Genomic DNA, 26,895 nt, shown 5'->3' on the forward strand with positions numbered 1-26,895 from the left:
CTCCATTTGTCTGTTACCCTGTAGAAGAGTAGACTGAACAGGAAGGCGATAAGACACCTTACCTGTTTTCCTTTGTTCCATGTGAGTGTTTGGTGCGTTGATTTATCCTGCTGACTACTTCAAATGTAGCGATTTATCCTGCCGACAACGCCAAATGTAGCGATTTATCCTGCCGACTACTTCAAATGTAGTGATTTATCCTGCCGACTACTTCAAATGTAGCGATTTATCCTGCCGACAACGCCAAATGTAGCGATTTATCCTGCCGACTACTTCAAATGTAGTGATGTATCCTGCCGACTACTTAAAATGTAGCGATTTATCCTGCCGACAACGCCAAATGTAGCGATTTATCCTGCCGACAACGCCAAATGTAGCGATTTATCCTGCCGACTACTTCAAATGTAGTGATTTATCCTGCCGACAACGCCAAATGTGGTGTTACACAGTAGAACTGTACTCACTGCTGGCCAGATCACTCCGCCATAGGAGTCCAATGCCTCAACGATGTTGATTTTGTGCCCAGCATAGAAGTAGACCTCTCTGTCCAGTCGTAACCAGGGGACGTGGTTATTATCCTGCTGGACATCTCCTATATCCTTGGTTTCCTTGGTGTCCAACTCCTCTACACAGGGGAATGGAACAAACCACTCATTCACATTCTAATGGGGGATGGGATCATACCATTGCTATTTCCTGGGGGTGTACTGACAATGGTAGACTTGTGTTCTTGAACGATTGAGTTTGAGTTGCTAGGCATTAAATAATGTCAACCACTCACCGATAATGTCTTGGTCAGTCACTTCGATTGCTACAGCGGAGTTAGTGTTTTCTGCTTCATCATCATCCTCATATCCTTCATCACTACGTTCCAACGTCTGTTCCTCCCATGCTTGGCTACTGTCATCACCTGCCTCAGCCTCCTCCTCCTCCAAACTGTTGTCTTGCTTCTCTGACCTTTTCTCTTCCTCCACAACAAACTCCTCGACCCAGACTGGTCTCTCCTGCTGCTGGACATTTGAGTCCTGAGTGTCTTCCTCCACAACAAACTCCTCGACCCAGACTGGTCTCTCCTGCTGCTGGACATTTGAGTCCTGAGTGTCTTCCTCCACAACAAACTCCTCGACCCAGACTGGTCTCTCCTGCTGCTGGACATTTGAGTCCTGAGTGTCTTCCTCCACAACAAACTCTCGACCCAGACTGGTCTCTCCTGCTGCTGGACATTTGAGTCCTGAGTGTCTTCCTCCACAACAAACTCCTCGACCCAGACTGGTCTCTCCTGCTGCTGGACATTTGAGTCCTGAGTGTCTTCCTCCACAACAAACTCCTCGACCCAGACTGGTCTCTCCTGCTGCTGGACATTTGAGTCCTGAGTGTCTTCCTCCACAACAAACTCCCTCGACCCAGACTGGTCTCTCCTGCTGCTGGACATTTGGAGTCCTGAGTGTCTTCCTCCACAACAAACTCCTCGACCCAGACTGGTCTCTCCTGCTGCTGGACATTTGAGTCTGAGTGTCTTCCTCCACAGCAAACTCCTCGACCCAGACTGGTCTCTCCTGCTGCTGGACATTTGAGTCCTGAGTGTCTTCCTCTCTGCACAAGAAACACAAAGAAGACCACAGAGTCAATCCATGAAGAGTGGCTGCTGCAGTAGCTAACGGGGATCCCAATAATCTAAACTAATTCAACAACACAATAAGATCAATGTCACCTCCTGGCCTTTTAGAACTTATATTTACAGTAGGTTGAACGCTCACCAAGACCCTCAAGCTCTGATTGGGAGGTAGAACGAGGGTCAGTAGAAATGTGCTGCTCTTCGACGTCTCTGTATTCCTCAGAGTCTTCCTGGTTCTCCTCATCCTCTTTCGTCTCGTCTTCTACCTCCTTCTCAGTTGTTTCAACGGCCTCAACCACTTCCTCCTCTTCCTCTAAACCATTTTCCTCCTCCTGTACACACTCTGTGACGCGTTCTTCCTCCACCTCTTCCTCCAACTCCTCCTCTTCCTGTTGTATTCCTCGGACCAGCTCTGGTTCCACCTCTGTTTCTCGACACGTGGCCATGAATATGTTTACTTGTCCTATCTCAGCCAGCAGTGTGGTGTTGAAGGTGTTCTGGAAGTCCTCAGTGAATCTCAGGTCTGTCTCGAGGCGGACCTTGTTGGCCCAGATCAGAGTGGTTCCTGAGGACCACATTAGAAATAAGCGTTGTTTAATGCTTTCATGCATTATACTCTGGGATTTGTTTTACTTTTAAACTGTTCAATAAATCAACCAATCAATCAACCAATCAATCAATCAATCACCTGGACGGCAGAAGTATTCATGGTGAACAGCAGCTGATCCCGGTAGTCATGGTGATACACCACGTCAGCCGCCAGCACGTAGTCATAGCGATAGACGGATCTGGGGTAAGTCCGTTCCACGTCAGGACCCCAGGACAGAGCTGCAGCTTGGGGGAGTGTACCTACAGTGCCCTCTTGTGTTACGGAGCAGGTTGGCTCTCAGGTTACCCAGGATCTCTGGCAGGTCTGTAGCTGTGACCCAGGGCACCTGGGGACAGGTAACACTGTGTTAGTCAACTAACAGACACACAGGTGGCCAGTCCCAAATCAACCCCTAGCCTCTAGTGTCTAGGACACTTCATGCAGATCTGTAAATATTGGATAGGTGTAATCACTATATACAGTGAGCTCCAAAAGTGTTGGGACAGTGACCATTGTTTTTTTTGGTTGGTTTTTATGACTCTGTACTCCAGCACCTTGGATTTGAAATTATACAATAACTATGATTAAAGTGCAGACTGTCAGATTCAATTCAAGGGGTATTTTCATCTATATCGGGTGAACCGTTTAGAAATTACAGCACTTTTGTACATAGTCCCCCCCCCATTTCAGGGGACCAAAAGTATTGGGACAAATTCACTTGTTAAAGTAGTCAAAAGTTTAGTATTTGCTCCCTTATTCATAGCATGCAATGACTACATCAAGCTTGTGACTCTACAAACTTGTTGGATGCATTTGCATTATTTACCGTTCATTTCTATTGGGCACAAAATAATCTGAAACACAACCAAAACAAACAGCAAACGCATCCAACAAGTTCGTAGAGCCACAAACTGAATGTAAATATGGAACCAAATACTGAACTTCTATATACATACCACCCCTACCTTCTATATATACACCACCCCTACCTTCTATATATATACCACCCCTACCTTCATATATATATACCACCCCTACTCTATATATATACAACTTCTACCTTCTATATATATACCACCCCTACTTCTATATATATCCACCCCTACCTTCTATATATAACCAACCCTACCTTCTATATATATACCACCTACCTTCTCTCTATATATACCACCCCTACCTTCTATATATACCTTACCTTTATACACACCCTACCTTCTATATACACCACCCCTACCTTCTATATATATACCACCCCTACATTCATATATATATACCACCCCTACCTTCTATATATATATACACCCCTACCTTCTATATATACCACCCCTACCTTCTATATATACACCACCCCTACTTTCTATATATACCACCCCTACCTTCTATATATATACACCACCCCTACCTTCTATATATATACCACCCCTACCTTCTATATATACACCACCCCTACCTTCTATATATACACCACCCCTACCTTCTATATATACCACCCCACCTTCTATATATATACCACCCCTACCTTCTATATATATACCACCCTACCTTCTATATATATACCACCTACCTTCTATATATATACCACCCCTACCTTCTATATATATACCACCCCTACCTTCTATATACACCACCCTACCTTCTATATATACACCACCCCTACCTTCTATATATACACCACCCCTACCTTCTATATATATACCACCCCCTACCTTCTATATATATACCACCCCCTACCTTCTATATATATACCACCCCCTACCTTCTATATATATACCACTCCCCTACCTTCTATATATACACCACCCCTACCTTCTATATATACACCACCCCTACCTTCATATATATATACCACCCCTACCTTCTATATATATACCACCCCTACCTTCTATATATATACCACCCCTACCTTCATATATACCACTACCTTCAAAAACCACCTACCTTCTATATATATATACCACCCCTACCTTCTATATATATACCACCCCTACCTTCTATATGTACACCACCCTACCTTATATATATACACCACCCCTACCTTCTATATACACCACCCCTACCCTATATATATATACCACCCCTACCTTCTATATATACACCACCCCTACCTTCTATATATACACCACCCCTACCTTCTATATATATACCACCCCTACCTTCTATATATATACCACCCCTACCTTCTATATATATACACCCCCTACCTTCTATATATATACTACCCCTACCTTCTATATATATACCAGTTCCTACCTTCTATATATATATACCACCCTACCTTCTATATATATACCACCCCTACCTTCTATATATATACCACCCTACCTTCTATATATATACCACCCCTACCTTCTATATATACACCACCCCTACCTTCTATATATACACCACCCCACCTTCTATATATACACCACCCCTACCTTATATATATATACCACCCCTACCTTATATATATATACCACCCCTACCTTCTATATATATACCACCCCTACCTTCTATATATATACCACCCCTACCTTCTATATATACACCACCCTACTCTTCTATATATATACCACCCCTACCTTCTATATATATACCACCCCTACCTTCTATATATATACCACCCCTACCTTCTATATATATACCACCCCTACCTTCTATATATACACCACCCCTACCTTCTATATATACACCACCTACCTTCTATATATACACCACCCCTACCTTCTATATATACACCACCCCTACCTTCTATATATACCACCCCTATCTTCTATATATAAACCACCCCTACCTTCTATATATATACCACCCCTACCTTCTATATATACACCACCCCTACCTTCTATATATATACCACCTCTACCTTCTATATATATACCACCCTACCTTCTATATATACACCACCCCTACCTTCTATATATACACCACCCCTACCTTCTATATATATACCACCCCTACCTTCTATATATACCACCCCTACCTTCTATATATATACCACCCCTACCTTCTATATATACACCACCCCTACCTTCTATATATACACCACCCTACCTTCTATATATACACCACCCCTACCTTCTATATATACACCACCCCTATCTTCTATATATATACCACCCCTACCTTCTATATATATATACCACCCCTACCCTTCTATATATACACCACCCCTACCTTCTATATATACCACCCCTACCTTCTATATATACCACCCCTACCTTCATATATACCACCCCTACCTTCTATATATATACCACCCCTACTTTCTTATATATACCACCCCTACCTTCTATATATATACCACCTACCTTCTATATATATACCACCCCTACCTTCTATATATACACAACCCCTACCTTCTATATATACCACCCCTACCTTCTATATATACACCACCCCTACACTTCTATATATACACCACCCCCTACCTTCTTATATATACCACCCCCTACCTTCTATATATATACCACCCCTACCCTCTATATATACACCACCCCTACCTTCTATATATATACCACCCCTACCTTCTATATATACACCACCCCTACCTTCTATATATACACCACCCCTACCTTCTATATATACACCACCCCTACTTCTATATATATACCACCCCTACCTTCTATATATATACCACCCCCTACCTTCTATATATATACCACCCCTACCTTCTATATATATACCACCCCTACCTTCTATAAATACACCACCCCTACCTTCTATATATACACCACCCCTACCTTCTATATATACACCACCCCTACCTTCTATATATACACCACCCCTACCTTCTATATATACACCACCCCTACCTTCTATATATACACCACCCCTACCTTCTTATATATACACCACCCCTACCTTCTTATATATACCACCCCTACCTTCTATATATACACCACCCCTACCTTCTATATATACACCACCCCTACCTTCTATATATATACCACCCCTACCTTCTATATATATATACCACCCCTACCTTCTATATATATACCACCCCTACCTTCTATATATACACCACCCCTACCTTCTATATATACACCACCCCTAACTTCTATATATATACCAACCTACCTTCTATATATATACCACTACCTTCTATATATAAACCAATCCCTACCTTCTATATATATACCACCCTACCTTCTATATAACAACTACTCATATATATACCACCCCTACCTTCTATATATATACCACCCCTACCTTCTATATATATACCACCCCTACCTTGTCACAACACAACTGATTGGCTCAAACGCATTAAGAAGGAAAGAAATTCCACAAATTAACTTTTAACAAGGCACACCTGTTAATTGAAATTGAAAGCTGGTTGAGAGAATGCCAAGAGAGTGCAAAGCTGTCATCAAGGCAAATGGTGGCTATTGTGAAGAATCTAAAATATATTTTGATTTGTTTAACACTTTTTTTTTTGGTTACTACATGATTCCATATGTGTTATTTCATAGTTTTGATGTCTTCACTATTATTCTACAATGTAGAAAATAGTAAAAATAAAGAAAAACCCTTGAATGAGTAGGTGTGTCCAAACTTTACACTGGTACCGTATACTTCCATTAATTATTTCAACTGGCACAGGGGAAACTTCAGATGAGTCTTGTGAGGCCTCTAGGCGTCCTACAGCAAAACAAGTGGCTCAACTTTCCACAGAGGGGTCATATTCGTGTGTAGCCCAAACTGTTGGGACGCTACAGACAGAAGTTGGCAGATGGGCTGTACCGACTCCGGACGAGTCCCAAGACGCTTGTGGGGGGTCGTAGAGCAAAAGGGGGAACACCATCATGGGGATTGTTTTATTATGCTAATTCGATTTTTCACGGGGCTCGGACATCGACTCTATTAATACACATAAGTGAATTTGTCCCAATACTTTTGGTCCCCTAAAATCTAAACAGTTCTCCCGATATTGATGAAAAATACCCTCAAATGAAATGTAAATCAAAATGTTGCGCGTATAGAGCCAAAACAACTAAAATGTGTCACCGCCATCTGACTGTAATGGAACCATCTCTCTCCACCATGCCATCTGACTGGACCATCTCCCCACCATGCCATCTGACTGAATGGACCCATCTCTCTCCACCATGCCATCTGACCTGAATGGACCCATCTCTCTCCACTATGCCATCTGACTGTAATGGACCCATCTCCTCACCATGCCATCTGACTGTAATGGACCCATCTCTCTCCACCATGCCATCTGACTGTAATGGACCCGTCTCTCTCCACCATGCCATCTGACTGGACCCATCTCTCTCCACCATGCCATCTGACTGTAATGATCATCTCTCTCCACCGTACTTAATCTGATTGGACCACCCTCCACCATGCCATCTGACTGGACCCATCTCTCTCCACCATGCCATCTGACTGTAATGGACCCATCTCTCTCCACAGCAGACTGGACCCCTTCCACCAGCCATCTGACTGGACCCATCCCACCATGCCATCGACTGTAATGGACCCATCTCTCCACCATGCCATCTGACTGGATCTCTCTCCACCATGCCATCTGACTGGACCCATCTCTCTCCACCATGCCATCTGACTGAATGGACCCATCTCTCTCCACCATGCCACATCTGATCTGTAATGGACCCATCTCTCCACCATGCCATCGACTATGGACCCACTCTCCACATGTTGCGACTCTCTCACCATGCCATCGACTGGACCCATCTCTCTCCACCATGCCATCTGACTGTAATGACCCATCTCTCTCCACCATGCCATCTGACGTGACTATCTCTCTCCACCATGCCATCTGACTGTATGGACCCATCCCTCCACCATGCCATCGACTGTAATGGACCCATCTCTCTCCACCATGCCATCTGACTGAAAGGACCCATCTCTCTCCCACCATGCCATCTGACTGTAATGGACCCATCTCTCTCCACCATGCCATCTGATGGACCCATCTCTCTCCACCATGCCATCTGACTAATGGACCCATCTCTCTCCACCATGCCATCTGACTGTAATGGACCCATCTCTTCCACCATGCCATCTGACGAATGGACCCATCTCTCCACCATGCCATCTGACTGAATGGACCCATCTCTCTCCACCATGCCATCTGACATGGACCCATCTCTCTCCACCATGCCATCTGACTGGACCCATCTTCTCCACCATGCCATCTGACTGGACCCATCTCTCTCCACCATGCCATCTGACTGTAATGGACCCATCTCTCTCCACCATGCCATCTGACTGGACCCATCTCTCTCCACCACCATCTGACTGGACCCATCTCTCTCCACCATGCCATCTGACTGTAAGGACCATCTCTCTCCACCATGCCATCTGACTGTAATGGACCCATCTCTCTCCACCATGCCATCTGACTGTAATGGACCCATCTCTCTCCACCATGCCATCTGACTGTAATGGACCCATCTCTCCACCATGCCATCTGACTGTAATGGGACCCATCTCTCTCCACCATGCCATCTGACTGAAGGACCCATCTCTCTCCACCATGCCATCTGACTGTAATGGACCCATCTCTCCACCATGCCATCTGACTGTAATGGACCCATCTCTCCACCATGCCATCTGACTGTAATGGACCCTCCTCCACCATGCCATCTGACTGTAATGGACCCATCTCTCTCTCACCATGCCATCTGACTGTAATGGACCCATCTCTCTCCACCATGCCATCTGACTGGACCCATCTCTCTCCACCATGCCATCTGACATGGACCCATCTCTCTCCACCATGCCATCTGACTGTAATGGACCCATCTCTCTCCACCATGCCATCTGACTTAATGGACCCACCTCCACCATGCCATCTGACTGGACCCATCTCTCTCCACCATGCCATCTGACTGTACTGGACCCATCTCTCTCCACCATGCCATCTGACTGACCAATCTCTCTCCACCATGCCATCTGACTGTAGGACCCATCTCTCTCCACCATGCCATCTGACTGATGGACCCATCCTCTCCACCATGCCATCTGACTGTAATGGACCATCTCTCTCCCACCATGCCATCTGACTGAACCATCTCTCTCCACCATGCCATCTGACTGGACCCATCTCTTCTCCACCATGCCATCTGACTGATGGACCCATCTCTCTCCACCATGCCATCTGACTGTAATGGACCCTCTCTCTCCACCATGCCATCTGACTGTAATGGACCCATCTCTCTCCACCATGCCATCTGACTGGGACCCATCTCTCTCCACCATGCCATCTGACTGTAATGGACCTCTCTCCACCATGCCATCTGACAATGGACCCACTCCTCCACCATGCCATCTGACTGACCCATCTCTCTCCACCATGCCATCTGACTGGACCCATCTCTCTCCACCATGCCATCTGACTGTAATGGACCCATCTCTCTCCACCATGCCATCTGACTAAGGACCATCTCTCTCCACCATGCCACCTGACTGAATGGACCCATCTCTCTCCACCATGCCATCTGACTGTAATGGACCCATCTCTCTCCACCATGCCATCTGACTGTAATGGACCCATCTCTCCACCATGCCATCTGAATGGACCCATCTCTCTCCACCATGCCATCTGACTGACCCATCTCTCTCCACCATGCCATCTGACTGAAGGACCCATCTCTCTCCACCATGCCATCTGACTGTAATGGACCCATCTCTCCACCATGCCATCTGACTTAATGGACCCATCTCTCTCCACCATGCCATCTGACTGTAATGGACCCATCTCTCTCCACCATGCCATCTGACTGGACCCATCTCTCTCCACCATGCCATCTGACTGGACCCATCCTCCACCATGCCATCTGACTGAATGGACCCATCTCTCTCCACCAGCCATCTGACTGTAATGGACCCATCTCTCTCCACCATGCCATCTGACTGAATGACATCCTCTCTCCACCAGCCATTGACTGACCCACCTCTCCACCATGCCATCTGACGTAATGGACCCATCTCTCTCCACCATGCCATCTGACATGGACCCATCTCTCTCCACCATGCCATCTGACTGTAATGGACCCATCTCTCTCCACCATGCCATCTGACTGTGTGGACCCATCTCTCTCCACCATGCCATCTGACTGGACCCATCTCTCTCCACCATGCCATCTGACTGTAATGGACCCATCTCTCCACCATGCCATCTGACTGGACCCATCTCTCCACCATGCCATCTGACAATGGACCCATCTCTCTCCACCATGCCATCTGACTGGGACCCATCTCTCTCCACCATGCCATCTGACTGTAATGGACCCATCTCTCTCCACCATGCCATCTGACTGGACCCATCTCTCTCCACCATGCCATCTGACTGTAATGGACCCATCTCTCTCTCCACCATGCCATCTGACTGTAATGGACCCATCTCTCTCCACCATGCCATCTGACTGGACCCATCTCTCTCCACCATGCCATCTGACTGTAATGGACCCATCTCTCTCCACCATGCCATCTGACTGGACCCATCTCTCTCCACCATGCCATCTGACTGTAATGGACCCATCTCTCTCCACCATGCCATCTGACTGGACCCATCTCTCTCCACCATGCCATCTGACTGTTGGACCCATCTCTCTCCACCATGCCATCTGACTGAGACCCATCTCTCTCCACCATGCCATCTGACTGGACCCATCTCTCCACCATGCCATCTGACTGGACCCATTCTCTCCACCATGCCATCGACGAATGGACCCATCTCTCTCCACCATGCCATCTGACTGACCCATCTCTCCCACCATGCCATCTGACTGGACCCATCTCTCTCCACCATGCCATCTGACTGGACCCATCTCTCTCCACCATGCCATCTGACTGGACCCATCTCTCTCCACCATGCCATCTGACTGTAATGGACCCATCTCTCTCCACCATGCCATCTGACTGTAATGGACCCATCTCTCTCCACCATGCCATCTGACTGGACCCATCTCTCTCCACCATGCCATCTGACTGGACATCTCTCTCCACATGCCATCGAGGACCCATCTCTCTCACAATGACTGACCCATCTCTCTCCACCATGCCATCTGACTGTAATGGACCCATCTCTCTCCACCATGCCATCTGACTGTAATGGACCCATCTCTCTCCACCATGCCATCTGACTGGACCCATCTCTCTCCACCATGCCATCTGACTGTAATGGACCCATCTCTCTCCACCATGCCATCTGACTGTAATGGACCCATCTCTCTCCACCATGCCATCTGACTGGACCCATTCCAACCATCGACATGGACCCATCTCTCTCCACCATGCCATCTGACTGTAATGGACCCATCTCTCTCCACCATGCCATCTGACTGTAATGGACCCATCTCTCTCCCACCATGCCATCTGACTGTAATGGACCCATCTCTCTCCACCATGCCATCTGACTGTAATGGACCCATCTCTCTCCACCATGCCATCTGACTGTGGACCCATCTCTCTCCACCATGCCATCTGACTAATGGACCCATCTCTCTCCACCATGCCATCTGACTGTAATGGACCCATCTCTCTCCACCATGCCATCTGACTGGACCCATCTCTCTCCACCATGCCATCTGACTGGACCCATCTCTCTCCACCATGCCATCTGACTGGACCCATCTCTCTCCACCATGCCATCTGACTGGACCCATCTCTCTCCACCATGCCATCTGACTGTAATGGACCCATCTCTCTCCACCATGCCATCTGACTGTAATGGACCCATCTCTCTCCACCATGCCATCTGACTGTAATGGACCCATCTCTCTCCACCATGCCATCTGACTGGACCCATCTCTCTCCACCATGCCATCTGACTGTGGACCCATCTCTCTCCACCATGCCATCTGACTGTAATGGACCCATCTCTCTCCACCATGCCATCTGACTGGACCCATCTCTTCACCATGCCATCTGACTGTAATGGACCCATCTCTCTCCACCATGCCATCTGACTGTAATGGACCCATCTCTCTCCACCATGCCATCTGACTGTAATGGACCCATCTCTCTCCACCATGCCATCTGACTGTAATGGACCCATCTCTCTCCACCATGCCATCTGACTGTAATGGACCCATCTCTCTCCACCATGCCATCTGACTGTAATGGACCCATCTCTCTCCACCATGCCATCTGACTGGACCCATCTCTCTCCACCATGCCATCTGACTGTAATGGACCCATCTCTCTCCACCATGCCATCTGACTGGACCCATCTCTCTCCACCATGCCATCTGACTGGACCCATCTCTCTCCACCATGCCATCTGACTGGACCCATCTCTCTCCACCATGCCATCTGACTGACCCATTCTCTCCACCATGCCATCTGACTGTAATGGACCCATCTCTCCACCATGTCATCTGACTGTAAGGACCCATCTCTCTCCACCATGCCATCTGACTTAATGGACCCATCTCTCTCCACCATGCCATCTGACTGTAATGGACCCATCTCTCTCCACCATGCCATCTGACTGTAATGACCCATCTCTCTCCACCATGCCATCTGACTGTTGGACCCATCTCTCTCCACCATGCCATCTGACTGTTGGACCCATCTCTCTCCACCATGCCATCTGACTGTAATGGACCCATCTCTCTCCACCATGCCATCTGACTGGACCCATCTCTCTCCACCATGCCATCTGACTGGACCCATCTCTCTCCACCATGCCATCTGACTGTAATGGACCCATCTCTCTCCACCATGCCATCTGACTGTAATGGACCCATCTCTCTCCACCATGCCATCTGACTGTAATGGACCCATCTCTCTCCACCATGCCATCTGACTGTAATGGACCCATCTCTCTCCACCATGCCATCTGACTGTAATGGACCCATCTCTCTCCACCATGCCATCTGACTGGACCCATCTCTCTCCACCATGCCATCTGACTGTAATGGACCACTCACAGCATGAGACCATCCCCCCCACCATGCCATCTGACTGATGGACCCACCCCTCTCCACCATGCCATCTGACTGACCATCCACCATGCCATCGAATGACATCTCTTCACATGCCATCTGACTGTAATGGACCCATCTCTCTCCACCATGCCATCTGACTGTAATGGACCCATCTCTCTCCACCATGCCATCTGACTGGACCCATCTCTCTCCACCATGCCATCTGACTGTAATGGACCCATCTCTCTCCACCATGCCATCTGACTGTAATGGACCCATCTCTCTCCACCATGCCATCTGACTGTGGACCCATCTCTCTCCACCATGCCATCTGACTGTAATGGACCCATCTCTCTCCACCATGCCATCTGACTGTAATGGACCCATCTCTCTCCACCATGCCATCTGACTGACCCATCTCTCTCACCATGCCATTGACTGAAGACCATCTCCACCATGCCATCTGACTGTAATGGACCCATCTCTCTCCACCATGCCATCTGACTGGACCCATCTCTCTCCACCATGCCATCTGACTGTAATGGACCCATCTCTCTCCACCATGCCATCTGACGTTGGACCCATCTCTCTCCACCATGCCATCTGACTGTTGGACCCATCTCTCTCCACCATGCCATCTGACTGTTGACCCATCTCTCTCCACCATGCCATCTGACTGGACCCATCTCTCTCCACCATGCCATCTGACTGACCCATCTCTCTCCACCATGCCATCTGACTGTAATGGACCCATCTCTCTCACCATGCCATCTGACTGACATATGGACCCATCTCTCTCCACCATGCCATCTGACTGTAATGGACCCATCTCTCTCCACCATGCCATCTGAGTCAATGGACCCATCTCTCTCCACCATGCCATCTGACTGGACCCATCTCTCTCCACCATGCCATCTGACTGTAATGGACCCATCCTCCACCATGCCATTGACGAATCTCTCTCAATGCCATCTGACTGAATGGACCCATCTCTCCACCATGCCATCTGACTGTAATGGACCCATCTCTCTCCACCATGCCATCTGACTGTAATGGACCCATCTCTCTCCACCATGCCATCTGACTGTAATGGACCCATCTCTCTCCACCATGCCATCTGACTGTGGACCCATCTCTCTCCACCATGCCATCTGACTGGACCCATCTCTCTCCACCATGCCATCTGACTGGACCCATCTCTCCACCATGCCATCTGACTGAACCAGACTGACTGGACCATCTCTCCACCATGCCATCTGACTGACCCATCTCTCTCCACCATGCCATCTGACTGGACCCATCTCTCTCCACCATGCCATCTGACTGGACCCATCTCTCTCCACCATGCCATCTGACTGGGACCCATCTCTCTCCACCATGCCATCTGCATGGACCCATCTCTCTCCACCATGCCATCGACTGGACCCATCTCTCTCCACCATGCCATCTGACTGGACCCATCTCTCTCCCACCATGCCATCTGACTGTAATGGACCCATCTCTCTCCACCATGCCATCTGACTGTAATGGACCCATCTCTCTCCACCATGCCATCTGACTGGACCCATCTCTCTCCATCATGCCATTCTGACTGTAATGGACCCATCTCTCTCCACCATGCCATCTGACTGGACCCATCTCTCTCCACCATGCCATCTGACTGTAATGGACCCATCTCTCTCCACCATGCCATCTGACTGGACCCATCTTCCTCCACCATGCCATCTGACTGGACCCATCTCTCTCCACCATGCCATCTGACTGGACCCATCTCTCTCTCCACCATGCCATCTGACTGTAATGGACCCATCTCTCTCCACCATGCCATCTGACTCGACCCATCTCTCTCCACCATGCCATCTGACTGTAATGGACCCATCTCTCTCCACCATGCCATCTGACTGTAATGGACCCATCTCTCCACCATGCCATCTGACTGTAATGGACCCATCTCTCTCCACCATGCCATCTGACTGGACCCACTCTCTCTCCACCATGCCATCTCTAGGACCCATCTCTCCACCACTGCCATCTGACTGTAATGGACCCATCTCTCTCCACCATGCCATCTGACTGGACCCATCTTCTCCACCATGCCATCTGACTGTAATGGACCCATCTCTCTCCACCATGCCATCTGACTGGACCCATCTCTCTCCATGCCATCTGACTGTAATGGACCCATCTCTCTCCACCATGCCATCTGACTAGACCCTATCTCTCCACCATGCCATCTGACTGTAATGGACCCATCTCTCTCTCCACCATGCCATCTGACTGGACCCATCTCTCTCCACCATGCCATCTGACTGTAATGGACCCATCTCTCTCCACCATGCCATCTGACTGTAATGGACCCATCTCTCTCGACCATGCCATCTGACTGTAATGGACCCATCTCTCTCCACCATGCCATCTGACTGTAATGGACCCATCTCTCTCCACCATGCCATCTGACTGTAATGGACCCATCTCTTCCACCATGCCATCTGACTGTAATGGACCCATCTCTCTCCACCATGCCATCTGACTGTAATGGACCCATCTCTCTCCACCATGCCATCTGACTGGACCCATCTCTCTCCACCATGCCATCTGACTGTAATGGACCCATCTCTCTCCACCATGCCATCTGACTGTAATGGACCCATCTCTCTCCACCATGCCATCTGACTGGACCCATCTCTCTCCACCATGCCATCTGACTGTAATGGACCCATCTCTCTCCCACCATGCCATCTGACTGGACCCATCTCTCTTCACCATGCCATCTGACTGTAATGGACCCATCTCTCTCCACCATGCCATCTGACTGTAATGGACCCATCTCTCTCCACCATGCCACCTGACTGGACCCATTCTCTCCACCATGCCATCTGACTGGACCCATCTCTCTCCACCATGCCATCTGACTGGACCCATCTCTCTCCACCATGCCATCTGACTGGACCCATCTCTCTCCACCATGCCATCTGACTGGACCCATCTCTCTCCACCATGCCATCTGACTGGACCCATCTCTCTCCACCATGCCATCTGACTGGACCCATCTCTCTCCACCATGCCATCTGACTGTAATGGACCCATCTCTCTCTCCACCATGCCATCTGACTGTAATGGACCCATCTCTCTCCACCATGCCATCTGACTGGACCCATCTCTCTCCACCATGCCATCTGACTGGACCCATCTCTCTCCACCATGCCATCTGACTGTAATGGACCCATCTCTCTCCACCATGCCATCTGACTGGACCCATCTCTCTCCACCATGCCATCTGACTGTAATGGACCCATCTCTCTCCACCATGCCATCTGACTGTAATGGACCCATCTCTCTCCACCATGCCATCTGACTGTAATGGACCCATCTCTCTCCACCATGCCATCTGACTGTAATGGACCCATCTCTCTCCACCATGCCATCTGACTGGACCCATCTCTCTCCACCATGCCATCTGACTGGACCCATCTCTCTCCACCATGCCATCTGACTGGTCACGAAGCAACTGAGGACAGGGCTTAATATGAACCCCAGCCACCCGCCAAATGAAGGGTAGATTTTGGCAATGGCGGGTAAAGATGTTTATTCCACCAGTCACATTGGCAGGTGGTTAGGGGTCAGGGTTTAAGGTCTCCACCGTGCCAGCATTCCACTCGTTAAATTAAAATAAAGTTAAAAGTCAAGTACGAGCACATTTATAGCAAAATAAAACGGTCCAGTAGCTGTTTTCAAATTATTTCTGCCGTTTTGTTTTCATAGCTGGTGATCACACAAAGAACTATGAATCCTGTAGACCTCTCGTGCAGCAACACTGGCTGGCTGGTGGGCTGTGAGTGAAGTGTGCCACAGGCATCAACGTTGCTCCAATTTATTTGAAAGTGTTTCTTGGCAATTTACATTGTTTTGTTCACAAGCTAGGTTGGTCTTCAACGTTTCAGTTTGCTCCAACAAGCTAGGTTGTTCTTCAACGTTTCAGTTTGCTCCAACAAGCTAGGTTGTTTTTCAACTTTTCAGTTTGCTCCAACAAGCTAGGTTGTTCTTCAACGTTTCAGTTTGATCCAACAAGCTAGGTTGTTTTTCAACGTTTCAGTTTGCTCCAACAAGCTAGGTTGGTTGGTCTTCAACGTTTCAGTTTGATCCAACAAGTAGGTTGTTTTTCAACGTTCAGTTTGCTCCAACAAGCTAGTTGTTTTTCAACGTTCAGTTTGCTCCAACAAGCTAGGTTGGTCTTCAACGCTTCAGTTTGCTCCAACAAGCTAGGTTGTTCTTCAACGTTTCAGTTTGCTCCAACAAGCTAGGTTGTTCTTCAACGTTTCAGTTTGCTCCAACAAGCTAAGTTGTTCTTCAACGTTTCAGTTTGATCCAACAAGCTTGAGGTTGTTTTTCAACGCTTTCAGTTTGCTCCAACAAGCTAGGTTGTTCTTCAACGTTTCAGTTTGCTCCAACAAGCTAGGTTGTTCTTCAACGTTTCAGTTTGATCCAACAAGCTAGGTTGTTCTTCAACGTTTCAGTTTGCTCCAACATGCTAGGTTGTTTTTCAACGCTTTCAGTTTGCTCCAACAAGCTAGGTTGTTCTTCAACGTTTCAGTTTGATCCAACAAGCTAGGTTGTTTTTCAACGCTTTAGTTTGCTCCAACAAGCTAGGTTGTTTTTCAACGTTTCAGTTTGATCCAACAAGCTGGGTTGTTTTTCAACGTTTCAGTTTGCTCCAACAAGCTAGGTTGTTTTTCAACGTTTCAGTTTGATCCAACAAGCGAGGTTGTTCTTCAACGTTTCAGTTTGCTCCAACAAGCTAGGTTATTTTTCAACGCTTCGGTTTGATCCAACAAGCTAGGTTGTTCTTCAACGCTTCAGTTTGCTCCAACAAGCTAGGTTGTTTTTCAACGTTTCAGTTTGATCCAACAAGCTAGGTTGTTCTTTCAACGTTCAGTTTGCTCCAACAAGCTAGGTTGTTCTTCAACGTTTCAGTTTGCTCCAACAAGCTAGGTTGTTCTTCAACGTTTCAGTTTGATCCAACAAGCTAGGTTGTTCTTCAACGTTTCAGTTTGCTCCAACATGCTAGGTTGTTTTTCAACGTTCAGTTTGCGCCAACAAGCTAGGTTGTTCTTCAACGTTTCAGTTTGATCCAACAAGCTGTAGGTTGTTTTTCAACGTTTCAGTTTGCTCCAACAAGCTAGGTTGTTTTTCAACGTTTCAGTTTGATCCAACAAGCTGGGTTGTTTTTCAACGCTTCAGTTTGCTCCAACAAGCTAGGTTGTTTTTCAACGTTTCAGTTTGATCCAACAAGCTAGGTTGTTCTTCAACGCTTCAGTTTGCTCCAACAAGCTAGGTTGTTTTTCAACGTTTCAGTTTGATCCAACAAGCTGGGTTGTTCTTCAACGTTTCAGTTTGCTCCAACAAGCTAGGTTGTTTTTCAACGTTTCAGTTTGATCCAACAAGCTAGGTTGTTCTTCAAAGTTTCAGTTTGCTCCAACAAGCTAGGTTGCTTTTCAACGTTTCAGTTTGCTCCAACAAGCTAGGTTGTTCTTCAAAGTTTCAGTTTGCTCCAACAAGCTAGGTTGCTTTTCAACGTTTCAGTTTGATCCAACAAGCTAGGTTGTTTTTCAACGTTTCAGTTTGATCCAACAAGCTAGGTTGTTTTTCAACGTTTCAGTTTGATCCAACAAGCTAGGTTGTTTTTCAACGTTCAGTTTGATCCAACAAGCTAGGTTGTTTTTCAACGCTTCAGTTTGCTCCAACAAGCTAGGTTGTTCTTCAACGTTCAGTTTGCTCAACAAGCTAGCAAAGAGAAGTCAGCTACTAGTCAGAATCTCGCAGGCACGTTACCACGGTAACCTCCCGCCCTTAAAGGGGCAGCTGAACATTTATGTCTCATCTGTGATATTTTGGTTAAAAGACTCAGGTCACAAAAAATGAATTTGAGAAATATACCACATTACTTCTTACTAGTAATACATTTATTGTTTTATAAACATTACAAAGCATGCTCATCCGTTTTTTTGAGTAATTATGGCGAAAAAATAATTTGGCTGGTAAAAAATCTTGAGTGGCTGGTCGATTTTGTTCATCAAGCTGAAGCATAGACTACAGTACTGATGTTACATTGATGCATGATTCAGAGAGAGATTTTAATTAGCTAGAGAAGAATGGATTCACTTTTTCAATGCTAGTTAAGGATACTATAGGAATAGTTATCACGTTTCACGTTGGCTTTATTAACTACAAAAAGGTAAGACGTGGTTTTTTAATTCTGGTGCCGCTCGTGCACACACAAGTTTGTTGGCTAGCTAGCGCAAAGGACATTCAAAGTTCCTCCATAGAAGCAGGTATAATTCTATGGACCTAATTCATATAATGAATGTCATAACAAGATGCCCTGCATTTCAAGCCTCCTCAACCCTCTCTTGCTCTCTCCCCATTTCAGTCGCATCTTGTGCCACAGGCTGCACTTGTCTGTCCAAACAACTAGCTTGGCTGCTCCATCCGCACTGTTTGGTCAAGTCGTTGAAAGAGTCGAGATCATGAGATAAACTCTATGAATAGAAGTGGACGTATTGATGATAGATTGATAGTACGGTTGAGGCGGCAGAGCCCACGGTGGATCAGCGCATCCAGATATTGCATTATGTCTGCCAGTTATAGACTGCTTCCTTGCGCTTTTGGCTCAATACAATCACAATTTAAAAGACATGTAAAAGTGTGATTGCACTACTATTTTAAATGGATTGAATGTGGAATGTTCAGTGCAAGAACAGTTAACGTTGACGTCTGTGGTTGCAGACTATCAATACAAGTGTATTTTAATATCTTTCATCGTTTAAACAGGGAGGTTGGCCTGTCAATAGCAGCAAAAACACAGTCACAGACAACAATTACCAAGTAGTACATCAAAATAAAACTAGTAAAAAGACTGAAGTGAATCACATGTTGAGGTTTCTAAATACTCCAACATTTCATAAAGGCTACAGTCTAAATACTCCAACATTTCATAAAGGCTACAGTCTAAATACTCCAACATTTCATGAAGCCTACAGTCTAAATACTCCAACATTTCATGAAGGCTACAGTCTAAATACTCCAACATTTCATAAAGGCTACAGTCTAAATACTCCAACATTTCATAAAGGCTACAGTCTAAATACTCCAACATTTCATAAAGGCTACAGTCTAAATACTCCAACATTTCATAAAGGCTACAGTCTAAATACTCCCAACATTTCATAAAGGCTACAGTCTAAATACTCCAACATTTCATAAAGGCTACAGTCTAAATATTCCCAACATTTCATAAAGGCTACAGTCTAAATACTCCAACATTTCATAAAGGCTACAGTCTAAATACTCCAACATTTCATGAAGGCTACAGTCTAAATACTCCAACATTTCATAAAGGCTACAGTCTAAATACTCCAACATTTCATAAAGGCTACAGTCTAAATACTCCAACATTTCATAAAGGCTACAGTCTAAATACTCCAACATTTCATGAAGGCTACAGTCTAAATACTCCAACATTTCATGAAGGCTACAGTCTAAATACTCCAACATTTCATAAAGGCTACAGTCTAAATACTCCAACATTTAATGAAGGCTACAGTCTAAATACTCCAACATTTCATGAAGGCTACAGTCTAAATACTCCCAACATTTCATAAAGGCTACAGTCTAAATACTCCAACATTTCATAAAGGCTACAGTCTAAATACTCCAACATTTCATAAAGGCTACAGTCTAAATACTCCCAACATTTCATGAAGGCTACAGTCTAAATACTCCAACATTTCATAAAGGCTACAGTCTAAATACTCCAACATTTCATAAAGGCTACAGTCTAAATACTCCAACATTTCATAAAGGCTACAGTCTAAATACTCCAACATTTCATGAAGGCTACAGTCTAAATACTCCAACATTTCATGAAGGCTACAGTCTAAATACTCCAACATTTCATAAAGGCTACAGTCTAAATACTCCAACATTTAATGAAGGCTACAGTCTAAATACTCCAACATTTCATGAAGGCTACAGTCTAAATACTCCCAACATTTCATAAAGGCTACAGTCTAAATACTCCAACATTTCATAAAGGCTACAGTCTAAATACTCCAACATTTCATAAAGGCTACAGTCTAAATACTCCAACATTTCATAAAGGCTACAGTCTAAATACTCCAACATTTCATAAAGGCTACAGTCTAAATACTCCAACATTTCATGAAGGCTACAGTCTAAATACTCCAACATTTCATGAAGCCTACAGTCTAAATACTCCAACATTTCATAAAGGCTACAGTCTAAATACTCCAACATTTCATAAAGGCTACAGTCTAAATACTCCAACATTTCATAAAGGCTACAGTCTAAATACTCCAACATTTCATAAAGGCTACAGTCTAAATACTCCAACATTTCATAAAGGCTACAGTCTAAATACTCCCAACATTTCATTAAGGCTACAGTCTAAATACTCCAACATTTCATTAAGGCTACAGTCTAAATACTCCAACATTTCATGAAGGCTGCAGTCTATTTGTCATTTCAGTCACAAATGGTGGACTAAATGTTGAAGGAAGCCATTCATTCAGTTATAAAAAAATTAATCTCACTGACTAGACACATACAGTTTGTTTGGAATGTGTAATTCCTCAGGTAGCCATTTTTTTTTTGCCTTTTTATTCCTGGAGCGTTGAGAGGAAGGCCCCAGCCTGTACACTAGCACATGGCTACATACAACAGGATGTGCTCTAATCAAAGGTCTTAGATCTGTGTCTGCCTCTGGTGCACCATCACACTACTGTCCATCTGTCATCAATGTTTCCTATTTATAGAAGGACTTTTTTTTAGTCTTCTATGGACTTCTGTAGAAAAAAAAAAACTGTTGATTTCACAGGTTAAAAACCGGTTCAGAAATGAACGATGTAATCCGGTACTTTCTTAGGGTTCAAACCGGTTCAGAACTTTTATTTTGCTGGTGGAACGAAATGAAATAAAAATAGTGTTTCTGTTCAGAACTAAACGATTGGTAAATGATTTCAGTTCCAACCACCTGGTGTAAATGATTGGCGCCCCCTGTTGTCAATACTACGGCACCCTCACCTTGGGAGGATAGCGGCACTGAGCCTTTTTCAACAACAACAAAAAAAGAGATTGGAGAACACATTGGGAGGGATCTTTGACCATTCCTCCATACAGAATTATTTCCAGATCCACGATTTTCATTCGGTCTGCGCTTATGGACTTCCATTCAAATCACAGGTTCTCAATGCGGTTCAAGTCCGGAGACTGAGATGGCCATGTTGATTTTGTGGTCAATTAACCATTTCTATGTTGATTTTTTTTTTATGTCTGCTTGGGGTTATTGTCTGGAAGATCCACTTGAGGCCAAGTTTCAGCCTGCTGGCAGAGGCAACCAGGTTTTTGGCTAAAATGTCCTGGTACTGGATAAAGTTCATGATGCTGTTGACCTTAACAAGGGCCCCAGGACCAGTGGAAGCAAAACAGCCCCCATAACATCAAAGATCCAGCACCATACTTTACAGTTATGTTCTACTCATGCATCCTTATTTAGACTCCAAACCCACCACTGCTGTGCCTGGCCAAAGACCTCTATTTGCATCTCATATCACCATAGCACCCCTTCCAATCCAAAGTGCCAATGCCCTTTAGCAAACTCCAGGCGTTTACATGAGTTGGTTGTTCTCAATAAAGAGCCTATTGACATAGAGGAGTTGTTTAATTGTAGATTTGGAGGCATGGTGAAGATGGGACCAAGTTCACATACACAATATCAATACAATATCACATACACAATAACACATACACAATAACACATACACAATAACACATACACAATATCACATACACAATATCAATACAATATCACATACACAATAACACATACACAATAACACATACACAATAACACATACACAATATCACATACACAATAACACATACACAATAACACATACACAATAACACATACACAATATCACATACACAATATCACATACACAATAACACATACACAATGACACATACATAATAACACACACACAATATCACATACACAATAACAACACAATACATACATACACAATAACACATACACAATACACACACACACATATACATACATACACATATAACATACACAATAACACATACACAATATACATAACAATATCACATACACAATAACACATACACAATATCACATACACAATATCACATACACAATATCACATACACAATATCACATACACAATATCACATACACAATAACACATACACAATATCACATACACAATATCACATACACAATAACACATACACAATAACACATACACAATAACACACACAATAACACATACACAATAACACATACACAATATCACATACACAATAACACATACACAATCCATGTCTCAATTGTCTCGAGGCTTATAAATCCTTTAACCACGTCTCCTCCCCTTCATCTACACTGATTTAAAGTGGGATTCAACAAGTGACATCGATAAGGGATCATAGCTCTCACCATGGATTAACCCGGTCAGTCTATGTCATGGAAAGAGCAGGTGTTCTTAATGTTTTGTCCACTCAGTGTACGGGGCCGTAACCTCTGACCTGCCTGGTGACCTGTGTTGGCTTGACTCTGGAGTATCAAGAGCAGGTGTTCTTAATGTTTTGTCCACTCAGTGTACGGGGTCGTAACCTCTGACCTGCCTGGTGACCTGTGTTGGCTTGACTCTGGAGTATCTGGAGCAGGTGGAGTAACACTCATATCCTCTGGGGCTGATTTAGCCTCCTTGTAAGGGGACACAGAAATGAGGGCAATTAAAAACAGGGAGTTCTCTGGTTTCCCGGGGTTCGTTTTGGATCACCGAAATACCACCGTCTACATTACGGTGAGGTCAATGACCAATGTAGCTCAGTGGGAAGCGTAGCTTTATGGAATTGGAGATTGAGGGGTATCCCCAGCCAAGAGGGAAAAATCTACGGGAATCCCGTCTCACCACGTCGGAGACTGAAATAGGATGAGGAATGACAGAGCGGATGAGGTATGTCTTAAGATGTCTCAGGATGACAGATGGATGAGGTATGTCTTAAGATGTCTGAGGATGACAGATGGATGAGGTATGTCTTAAGATGTCTGAGGATGACAGATGGATGAGGTATGTCTTAAGATGTCTCAGGATGACAGATGGATGAGGTATGTCTTAAGATGTCTGAGGATGACAGATGGATGAGGTATGTCTTAAGATGTCTGAGGATGACAGATGGATGAGGTATGTCTTAAGATGTCTGAGGATGACTGATGGATGAGGTATGTCTTAAGATGTCTGAGGATGACAGATGGATGAGGTATGTCTTAAGATGTCTGAGGATGACTGATGGATGAGGTATGTCTTAAGATGTCTCAGGATGACTGATGGATGAGGTATGTCTTAAGATGTCTGAGGATGACTGACGGATGAATGATGTTTTAATGGATCTCCCTCGGGGGGACCATCGAAAGGGCAGACGAGGTCGTACAAAACAGGGCGGGGCCAAATCCCTGACGGACACCTTCTGGAAGCTGCAGAAGTGGGCGGAGATAAATGACATCTTGACCTTAAAGGGATAGTCCACTCCAGAATGAAACTCCTGTCAATTTGGTGATAGTCTATGTTCTATGAGCGGGTCAAAAAATTTTTTTTATTAAGGTTTGTTTTAGGTGATTTTACAGCAAGCTAGCTACTTCACATGCCGATATTGACTGTGGGATTTATTGCGTGTAGGTACGTTTGCTAGCCCGGAGAGATAGCATAGCATTGTGGGTTTTGTAGTTGACTTGAGCTGCAGCAGATTTCAACAACGATTTTCACATGTTGCTACCAACCTTATTATAATGACAAAAGGAAACATATTATATTAGTGTTATTTAACACTGTAAATCTGTAAAGGAATGAGTGTTTTTTTTTTTTTTTGTGGATTATTCCTTTAACAAAGAGCCTAAAGTAAGCTCAGAGCCGTTCACATGACAGCCTTATTGTCCAACTTCCTGTGTCGTGATGTCTACTTCCTGTATTGTGACATCACTTCCTGTGTGTGGTACAGCTGATGCGGTCCCTGACCTGGAAGCACTGCGCCGCCTTCCCAGAGAACTGGCTGCCCATCATGTACCAGTCCAACTACACACTCTTTCTAGAGCTGGACTGGACAGAGGAAACCCTGCCTCAGTCTTCTGAAAACTTAACCCTGGGATAGACTTTTTCTTTTTCAGTGGGACATTTAAAGACATTTTAATACCAAAGACACACCAGAATGGCTTTCCAAGAGGTGTTGAGTGTTCCTGAGGGGTCCAGTCTCCATACTGGATTACATCTGCTTGGAAATCAGAGACAAGGGTTTGAATATGGTGATTCCCAACCACATTTACTGAGCTTGAGCAATTTTGACAAAAACGATGGATATGGGCCTACACTCAATGGCCAGTTCACAAAAAAATGTCATGTGGGGCCATGGCTTTGCTATATAAATCAGGCAGACGGGCATCGAGACATTCAGTTGCCGTTCGATTGAACGTTAGAACGCACAACTCGTCAGTCCTTGTCGTCGGATGCGCTATGGCAGCAGACGGCCACTCCGGGTTTCCGCTCCTATCAGCTTAAAAAAAACAGCTAAAAGCATGAGTCTGTGGCCCGATCCTGCCAGGTGTCGACGGTACAGTCTGGTGGCGGTGGTGTACTGGTGTGGGGAATGTGTTCCTGGCACACGTTAGGTCCATTGATACCAATTGTGCTACAGGCCGATCAATTGTTTGGTATCAATTGGCCGATCAATTGTTTCGGGTAATCAATCCCTAACCGAGCCACTTTATCAATATGTGGACTATCACATTAGGGATTTTGGGTGCAAATGTTGCCCTCAAGAAGGACACTACAGACTTTGTGAAGAAATGAGAGACTTGTTCAGAGGACAGAGGACTTGTTGTGTGCTACGGATGTCTCTGGCCTTTATAGGAATATTCCTCATCAAGAGGGTTTAGATGGGATGAAACATGATTTGAATCAAAGAACAGAACTGGATCCCCCCCACCATGTCTAACGAAATATTGACTAAGAATTATTTTTAAGTTTGAAGACTGTTATTATCAGTTCAAGGAATTGCTATGGGGTCGCCAGTTGCGCCTAATTATGCTAATTTGAGTTGGACTTTGTATACGATAATAATCCCTATTCTAAGTTTATCAAAGTGTTTGAGATATGTCGATGACATTTTTTTTGGATTTGGTCAGGTGATGATCTTGAATTGCAGGAATTCTTTACATATATGAATTCCAGGATCCCGTCCATTAAATGTATGTTAGTATCCGATAAAGAACATGTTTCCTTTTTGGATGTTTTGGTTAAGAAAGATAGCAGTGGCTTGCACGCTGAGGTGTATAGAAAATAAATGGATAGAAATACCTTTTCTTAATTTCAGCAGTTATCGTACACCCTCATTAAGAAATAGTGTACCATATAGACAACTCTTTCGCATTAGGCACATTTGTGACTCTGATTCATCATTTTGATGTACACGCCAAAGATTTATGTGAACGATTCAAAAGCAAGAGGGTATAAAGAATAATTATTGGACAATTGTCTTAAGAGAGTGAGACAAACTGAAATGCATTATGTCAACTTTGGTGTCCACCTACAGTCCCGTCTCAAGGTTGATCAAGGAAGTGGTTAATAGACATTACATTTTAGTCATTTAGCAGACGCTCTTATCCAGAGCGACTTACAAGAGCAATTAGGGTTAAGTGCCTTGCT

At 45.1% G+C, this 26,895-nt stretch overlaps 1 pseudogene; it reads right to left on the bottom strand.

Moving 5' to 3' along the window:
- Nucleotides 1-1,720: 1,720 nt before the first annotated feature.
- LOC123481787 lies at nt 1,721-25,254 on the bottom strand (annotated as a pseudogene).
- Between the last annotated feature and the right edge of the window lie 1,641 nt (nt 25,255-26,895).

Source organism: Coregonus clupeaformis, chromosome 24, assembly GCF_020615455.1.
Source record: "Coregonus clupeaformis isolate EN_2021a chromosome 24, ASM2061545v1, whole genome shotgun sequence".
Lineage (NCBI taxonomy): Eukaryota > Metazoa > Chordata > Actinopteri > Salmoniformes > Salmonidae > Coregonus > Coregonus clupeaformis.